Source organism: Ranitomeya imitator, chromosome 3 (assembly GCF_032444005.1).
Source record: "Ranitomeya imitator isolate aRanImi1 chromosome 3, aRanImi1.pri, whole genome shotgun sequence".
Classification (NCBI taxonomy): domain Eukaryota; kingdom Metazoa; phylum Chordata; class Amphibia; order Anura; family Dendrobatidae; genus Ranitomeya; species Ranitomeya imitator.
The window spans coordinates 698,161,969-698,170,665 of record NC_091284.1 but is presented as its reverse complement, the minus strand read 5'-3'; positions in this window follow the sequence as shown (position 1 = coordinate 698,170,665).

Here is an 8,697-nt window from a genome sequence, read left to right as displayed (position 1 = left end):
TGTAGCACATGCTGCAGCTCACCATGTAGGTTGTCACATCTGCCATGTTGCTCCTAGATCCTGCTGACTTGCTGTGTGTTTTCCTTCTTGTGTAATCTACTCAGCCAAGCTCTCTTGCAATAATGTCCTACAGGCAAAAATTCGGTTTGGTGATGCTTTCGAAGCAGCTGGTCCCGGCTGTACCCAACGATCTTCTAGCTTAGGGAGACTTCGCTTCTCCCAGAAGGCACCTGGAATATGCAAATTAGCCTCCTGAAGCTTGAATCCCTGGTTTGGTGATGCTTTCGAAGCAGCTGGTCCCGGCTGTACCCAACGATCTTCTAGCTTAGGGAGACTTCGCTTCTCCCAGAAGGCACCTGGAATATGCAAATTAGCCTCCTGAAGCTTGAATCCCTGGTTTGGTGATGCTTTCGAAGCAGCTGGTCCCGGCTGTACCCAACGATCTTCTAGCTTAGGGAGACTTCGCTTCTCCCAGAAGGCACCTGGAATATGCAAATTAGCCTCCTGAAGCTTGAATCCCTGGTTTGGTGATGCTTTCGAAGCAGCTGGTCCCGGCTGTACCCAACGATCTTCTAGCTTAGGGAGACTTCGCTTCTCCCAGAAGGCACCTGGAATATGCAAATTAGCCTCCTGAAGCTTGAATCCCTGGTTTGGTGATGCTTTCGAAGCAGCTGGTCCCGGCTGTACCCAACGATCTTCTAGCTTAGGGAGACTTCGCTTCTCCCAGAAGGCACCTGGAATATGCAAATTAGCCTCCTGAAGCTTGAATCCCTGGTTTGGTGATGCTTTCGAAGCAGCTGGTCCCGGCTGTACCCAACGATCTTCTAGCTTAGGGAGACTTCGCTTCTCCCAGAAGGCACCTGGAATATGCAAATTAGCCTCCTGAAGCTTGAATCCCTGGTTTGGTGATGCTTTCGAAGCAGCTGGTCCCGGCTGTACCCAACGATCTTCTAGCTTAGGGAGACTTCGCTTCTCCCAGAAGGCACCTGGAATATGCAAATTAGCCTCCTGAAGCTTGAATCCCTGGTTTGGTGATGCTTTCGAAGCAGCTGGTCCCGGCTGTACCCAACGATCTTCTAGCTTAGGGAGACTTCGCTTCTCCCAGAAGGCACCTGGAATATGCAAATTAGCCTCCTGAAGCTTGACTCCCTGGTTTGGTGATGCTTTCGAAGCAGCTGGTCCCGGCTGTACCCAACGATCTTCTAGCTTAGGGAGACTTCGCTTCTCCCAGAAGGCACCTGGAATATGCAAATTAGCCTCCTGAAGCTTGACTCCCTGGTTTGGTGATGCTTTCGAAGCAGCTGGTCCCGGCTGTACCCAACGATCTTCTAGCTTAGGGAGACTTCGCTTCTCCCAGAAGGCACCTGGCATATGCAAATTAGCCTCCTGAAGCTTGAATCCCTGGTTTGGTGATGCTTTCGAAGCAGCTGGTCCCGGCTGTACCCAACGATCTTCTAGCTTAGGGAGACTTCGCTTCTCCCAGAAGGCACCTGGAATATGCAAATTAGCCTCCTGAAGCTTGAATCCCTGGTTTGGTGATGCTTTCGAAGCAGCTGGTCCCGGCTGTACCCAACGATCTTCTAGCTTAGGGAGACTTCGCTTCTCCCAGAAGGCACCTGGAATATGCAAATTAGCCTCCTGAAGCTTGAATCCCTGGTTTGGTGATGCTTTCGAAGCAGCTGGTCCCGGCTGTACCCAACGATCTTCTAGCTTAGGGAGACTTCGCTTCTCCCAGAAGGCACCTGGAATATGCAAATTAGCCTCCTGAAGCTTGAATCCCTGGTTTGGTGATGCTTTCGAAGCAGCTGGTCCCGGCTGTACCCAACGATCTTCTAGCTTAGGGAGACTTCGCTTCTCCCAGAAGGCACCTGGAATATGCAAATTAGCCTCCTGAAGCTTGAATCCCTGGTTTGGTGATGCTTTCGAAGCAGCTGGTCCCGGCTGTACCCAACGATCTTCTAGCTTAGGGAGACTTCGCTTCTCCCAGAAGGCACCTGGAATATGCAAATTAGCCTCCTGAAGCTTGAATCCCTGGTTTGGTGATGCTTTCGAAGCAGCTGGTCCCGGCTGTACCCAACGATCTTCTAGCTTAGGGAGACTTCGCTTCTCCCAGAAGGCACCTGGAATATGCAAATTAGCCACCTGAAGCTTGAATCCCTGGTTTGGTGATGCTTTCGAAGCAGCTGGTCCCGGCTGTACCCAACGATCTTCTAGCTTAGGGAGACTTCGCTTCTCCCAGAAGGCACCTGGAATATGCAAATTAGCCTCCTGAAGCTTGAATCCCTGGTTTGGTGATGCTTTCGAAGCAGCTGGTCCCGGCTGTACCCAACGATCTTCTAGCTTAGGGAGACTTCGCTTCTCCCAGAAGGCACCTGGAATATGCAAATTAGCCTCCTGAAGCTTGAATCCCTGGTTTGGTGATGCTTTCGAAGCAGCTGGTCCCGGCTGTACCCAACGATCTTCTAGCTTAGGGAGACTTCGCTTCTCCCAGAAGGCACCTGGAATATGCAAATTAGCCTCCTGAAGCTTGAATCCCTGGTTTGGTGATGCTTTCGAAGCAGCTGGTCCCGGCTGTACCCAACGATCTTCTAGCTTAGGGAGACTTCGCTTCTCCCAGAAGGCACCTGGAATATGCAAATTAGCCTCCTGAAGCTTGAATCCCTGGTTTGGTGATGCTTTCGAAGCAGCTGGTCCCGGCTGTACCCAACGATCTTCTAGCTTAGGGAGACTTCGCTTCTCCCAGAAGGCACCTGGAATATGCAAATTAGCCTCCTGAAGCTTGAATCCCTGGTTTGGTGATGCTTTCGAAGCAGCTGGTCCCGGCTGTACCCAACAATCTTCTAGCTTAGGGAGACTTCGCTTCTCCCAGAAGGCACCTGGAATATGCAAATTAGCCTCCTGAAGCTTGAATCCCTGGTTTGGTGATGCTTTCGAAGCAGCTGGTCCCGGCTGTACCCAACAATCTTCTAGCTTAGGGAGACTTCGCTTCTCCCAGAAGGCACCTGGAATATGCAAATTAGCCTCCTGAAGCTTGAATCCCTGGTTTGGTGATGCTTTCGAAGCAGCTGGTCCCGGCTGTACCCAACGATCTTCTAGCTTAGGGAGACTTCGCTTCTCCCAGAAGGCACCTGGAATATGCAAATTAGCCTCCTGAAGCTTGAATCCCTGGTTTGGTGATGCTTTCGAAGCAGCTGGTCCCGGCTGTACCCAACGATCTTCTAGCTTAGGGAGACTTCGCTTCTCCCAGAAGGCACCTGGAATATGCAAATTAGCCTCCTGAAGCTTGAATCCCTGGTTTGGTGATGCTTTCGAAGCAGCTGGTCCCGGCTGTACCCAACGATCTTCTAGCTTAGGGAGACTTCGCTTCTCCCAGAAGGCACCTGGAATATGCAAATTAGCCTCCTGAAGCTTGAATCCCTGGTTTGGTGATGCTTTCGAAGCAGCTGGTCCCGGCTGTACCCAACGATCTTCTAGCTTAGGGAGACTTCGCTTCTCCCAGAAGGCACCTGGAATATGCAAATTAGCCTCCTGAAGCTTGAATCCCTGGTTTGGTGATGCTTTCGAAGCAGCTGGTCCCGGCTGTACCCAACGATCTTCTAGCTTAGGGAGACTTCGCTTCTCCCAGAAGGCACCTGGAATATGCAAATTAGCCTCCTGAAGCTTGAATCCCTGGTTTGGTGATGCTTTCGAAGCAGCTGGTCCCGGCTGTACCCAACGATCTTCTAGCTTAGGGAGACTTCGCTTCTCCCAGAAGGCACCTGGAATATGCAAATTAGCCTCCTGAAGCTTGAATCCCTGGTTTGGTGATGCTTTCGAAGCAGCTGGTCCCGGCTGTACCCAACGATCTTCTAGCTTAGGGAGACTTCGCTTCTCCCAGAAGGCACCTGGAATATGCAAATTAGCCTCCTGAAGCTTGAATCCCTGGTTTGGTGATGCTTTCGAAGCAGCTGGTCCCGGCTGTACCCAACGATCTTCTAGCTTAGGGAGACTTCGCTTCTCCCAGAAGGCACCTGGAATATGCAAATTAGCCTCCTGAAGCTTGAATCCCTGGTTTGGTGATGCTTTCGAAGCAGCTGGTCCCGGCTGTACCCAACGATCTTCTAGCTTAGGGAGACTTCGCTTCTCCCAGAAGGCACCTGGAATATGCAAATTAGCCTCCTGAAGCTTGAATCCCTGGTTTGGTGATGCTTTCGAAGCAGCTGGTCCCGGCTGTACCCAACGATCTTCTAGCTTAGGGAGACTTCGCTTCTCCCAGAAGGCACCTGGAATATGCAAATTAGCCTCCTGAAGCTTGAATCCCTGGTTTGGTGATGCTTTCGAAGCAGCTGGTCCCGGCTGTACCCAACGATCTTCTAGCTTAGGGAGACTTCGCTTCTCCCAGAAGGCACCTGGAATATGCAAATTAGCCTCCTGAAGCTTGAATCCCTGGTTTGGTGATGCTTTCGAAGCAGCTGGTCCCGGCTGTACCCAACGATCTTCTAGCTTAGGGAGACTTCGCTTCTCCCAGAAGGCACCTGGAATATGCAAATTAGCCTCCTGAAGCTTGAATCCCTGGTTTGGTGATGCTTTCGAAGCAGCTGGTCCCGGCTGTACCCAACGATCTTCTAGCTTAGGGAGACTTCGCTTCTCCCAGAAGGCACCTGGAATATGCAAATTAGCCTCCTGAAGCTTGAATCCCTGGTTTGGTGATGCTTTCGAAGCAGCTGGTCCCGGCTGTACCCAACGATCTTCTAGCTTAGGGAGACTTCGCTTCTCCCAGAAGGCACCTGGAATATGCAAATTAGCCTCCTGAAGCTTGAATCCCTGGTTTGGTGATGCTTTCGAAGCAGCTGGTCCCGGCTGTACCCAACGATCTTCTAGCTTAGGGAGACTTCGCTTCTCCCAGAAGGCACCTGGAATATGCAAATTAGCCTCCTGAAGCTTGAATCCCTGGTTTGGTGATGCTTTCGAAGCAGCTGGTCCCGGCTGTACCCAACGATCTTCTAGCTTAGGGAGACTTCGCTTCTCCCAGAAGGCACCTGGAATATGCAAATTAGCCTCCTGAAGCTTGAATCCCTGGTTTGGTGATGCTTTCGAAGCAGCTGGTCCCGGCTGTACCCAACGATCTTCTAGCTTAGGGAGACTTCGCTTCTCCCAGAAGGCACCTGGAATATGCAAATTAGCCTCCTGAAGCTTGAATCCCTGGTTTGGTGATGCTTTCGAAGCAGCTGGTCCCGGCTGTACCCAACGATCTTCTAGCTTAGGGAGACTTCGCTTCTCCCAGAAGGCACCTGGAATATGCAAATTAGCCTCCTGAAGCTTGAATCCCTGGTTTGGTGATGCTTTCGAAGCAGCTGGTCCCGGCTGTACCCAACGATCTTCTAGCTTAGGGAGACTTCGCTTCTCCCAGAAGGCACCTGGAATATGCAAATTAGCCTCCTGAAGCTTGAATCCCTGGTTTGGTGATGCTTTCGAAGCAGCTGGTCCCGGCTGTACCCAACGATCTTCTAGCTTAGGGAGACTTCGCTTCTCCCAGAAGGCACCTGGAATATGCAAATTAGCCTCCTGAAGCTTGAATCCCTGGTTTGGTGATGCTTTCGAAGCAGCTGGTCCCGGCTGTACCCAACGATCTTCTAGCTTAGGGAGACTTCGCTTCTCCCAGAAGGCACCTGGAATATGCAAATTAGCCTCCTGAAGCTTGAATCCCTGGTTTGGTGATGCTTTCGAAGCAGCTGGTCCCGGCTGTACCCAACGATCTTCTAGCTTAGGGAGACTTCGCTTCTCCCAGAAGGCACCTGGAATATGCAAATTAGCCTCCTGAAGCTTGAATCCCTGGTTTGGTGATGCTTTCGAAGCAGCTGGTCCCGGCTGTACCCAACGATCTTCTAGCTTAGGGAGACTTCGCTTCTCCCAGAAGGCACCTGGAATATGCAAATTAGCCTCCTGAAGCTTGAATCCCTGGTTTGGTGATGCTTTCGAAGCAGCTGGTCCCGGCTGTACCCAACGATCTTCTAGCTTAGGGAGACTTCGCTTCTCCCAGAAGGCACCTGGAATATGCAAATTAGCCTCCTGAAGCTTGAATCCCTGGTTTGGTGATGCTTTCGAAGCAGCTGGTCCCGGCTGTACCCAACGATCTTCTAGCTTAGGGAGACTTCGCTTCTCCCAGAAGGCACCTGGAATATGCAAATTAGCCTCCTGAAGCTTGAATCCCTGGTTTGGTGATGCTTTCGAAGCAGCTGGTCCCGGCTGTACCCAACGATCTTCTAGCTTAGGGAGACTTCGCTTCTCCCAGAAGGCACCTGGAATATGCAAATTAGCCTCCTGAAGCTTGAATCCCTGGTTTGGTGATGCTTTCGAAGCAGCTGGTCCCGGCTGTACCCAACGATCTTCTAGCTTAGGGAGACTTCGCTTCTCCCAGAAGGCACCTGGAATATGCAAATTAGCCTCCTGAAGCTTGAATCCCTGGTTTGGTGATGCTTTCGAAGCAGCTGGTCCCGGCTGTACCCAACGATCTTCTAGCTTAGGGAGACTTCGCTTCTCCCAGAAGGCACCTGGAATATGCAAATTAGCCTCCTGAAGCTTGAATCCCTGGTTTGGTGATGCTTTCGAAGCAGCTGGTCCCGGCTGTACCCAACGATCTTCTAGCTTAGGGAGACTTCGCTTCTCCCAGAAGGCACCTGGAATATGCAAATTAGCCTCCTGAAGCTTGAATCCCTGGTTTGGTGATGCTTTCGAAGCAGCTGGTCCCGGCTGTACCCAACGATCTTCTAGCTTAGGGAGACTTCGCTTCTCCCAGAAGGCACCTGGAATATGCAAATTAGCCTCCTGAAGCTTGAATCCCTGGTTTGGTGATGCTTTCGAAGCAGCTGGTCCCGGCTGTACCCAACGATCTTCTAGCTTAGGGAGACTTCGCTTCTCCCAGAAGGCACCTGGAATATGCAAATTAGCCTCCTGAAGCTTGAATCCCTGGTTTGGTGATGCTTTCGAAGCAGCTGGTCCCGGCTGTACCCAACGATCTTCTAGCTTAGGGAGACTTCGCTTCTCCCAGAAGGCACCTGGAATATGCAAATTAGCCTCCTGAAGCTTGAATCCCTGGTTTGGTGATGCTTTCGAAGCAGCTGGTCCCGGCTGTACCCAACGATCTTCTAGCTTAGGGAGACTTCGCTTCTCCCAGAAGGCACCTGGAATATGCAAATTAGCCTCCTGAAGCTTGAATCCCTGGTTTGGTGATGCTTTCGAAGCAGCTGGTCCCGGCTGTACCCAACGATCTTCTAGCTTAGGGAGACTTCGCTTCTCCCAGAAGGCACCTGGAATATGCAAATTAGCCTCCTGAAGCTTGAATCCCTGGTTTGGTGATGCTTTCGAAGCAGCTGGTCCCGGCTGTACCCAACGATCTTCTAGCTTAGGGAGACTTCGCTTCTCCCAGAAGGCACCTGGAATATGCAAATTAGCCTCCTGAAGCTTGAATCCCTGGTTTGGTGATGCTTTCGAAGCAGCTGGTCCCGGCTGTACCCAACGATCTTCTAGCTTAGGGAGACTTCGCTTCTCCCAGAAGGCACCTGGAATATGCAAATTAGCCTCCTGAAGCTTGAATCCCTGGTTTGGTGATGCTTTCGAAGCAGCTGGTCCCGGCTGTACCCAACGATCTTCTAGCTTAGGGAGACTTCGCTTCTCCCAGAAGGCACCTGGAATATGCAAATTAGCCTCCTGAAGCTTGAATCCCTGGTTTGGTGATGCTTTCGAAGCAGCTGGTCCCGGCTGTACCCAACGATCTTCTAGCTTAGGGAGACTTCGCTTCTCCCAGAAGGCACCTGGAATATGCAAATTAGCCTCCTGAAGCTTGAATCCCTGGTTTGGTGATGCTTTCGAAGCAGCTGGTCCCGGCTGTACCCAACGATCTTCTAGCTTAGGGAGACTTCGCTTCTCCCAGAAGGCACCTGGAATATGCAAATTAGCCTCCTGAAGCTTGAATCCCTGGTTTGGTGATGCTTTCGAAGCAGCTGGTCCCGGCTGTACCCAACGATCTTCTAGCTTAGGGAGACTTCGCTTCTCCCAGAAGGCACCTGGAATATGCAAATTAGCCTCCTGAAGCTTGAATCCCTGGTTTGGTGATGCTTTCGAAGCAGCTGGTCCCGGCTGTACCCAACGATCTTCTAGCTTAGGGAGACTTCGCTTCTCCCAGAAGGCACCTGGAATATGCAAATTAGCCTCCTGAAGCTTGAATCCCTGGTTTGGTGATGCTTTCGAAGCAGCTGGTCCCGGCTGTACCCAACGATCTTCTAGCTTAGGGAGACTTCGCTTCTCTCAGAAGGCACCTGGAATATGCAAATTAGCCTCCTGAAGCTTGAATCCCTGGTTTGGTGATGCTTTCGAAGCAGCTGGTCCCGGCTGTACCCAACGATCTTCTAGCTTAGGGAGACTTCGCTTCTCCCAGAAGGCACCTGGAATATGCAAATTAGCCTCCTGAAGCTTGAATCCCTGGTTTGGTGATGCTTTCGAAGCAGCTGGTCCCGGCTGTACCCAACGATCTTCTAGCTTAGGGAGACTTCGCTTCTCCCAGAAGGCACCTGGAATATGCAAATTAGCCTCCTGAAGCTTGAATCCCTGGTTTGGTGATGCTTTCGAAGCAGCTGGTCCCGGCTGTACCCAACGATCTTCTAGCTTAGGGAGACTTCGCTTCTCCCAGAAGGCACCTGGAATATGCAAATTAGCCTCCTG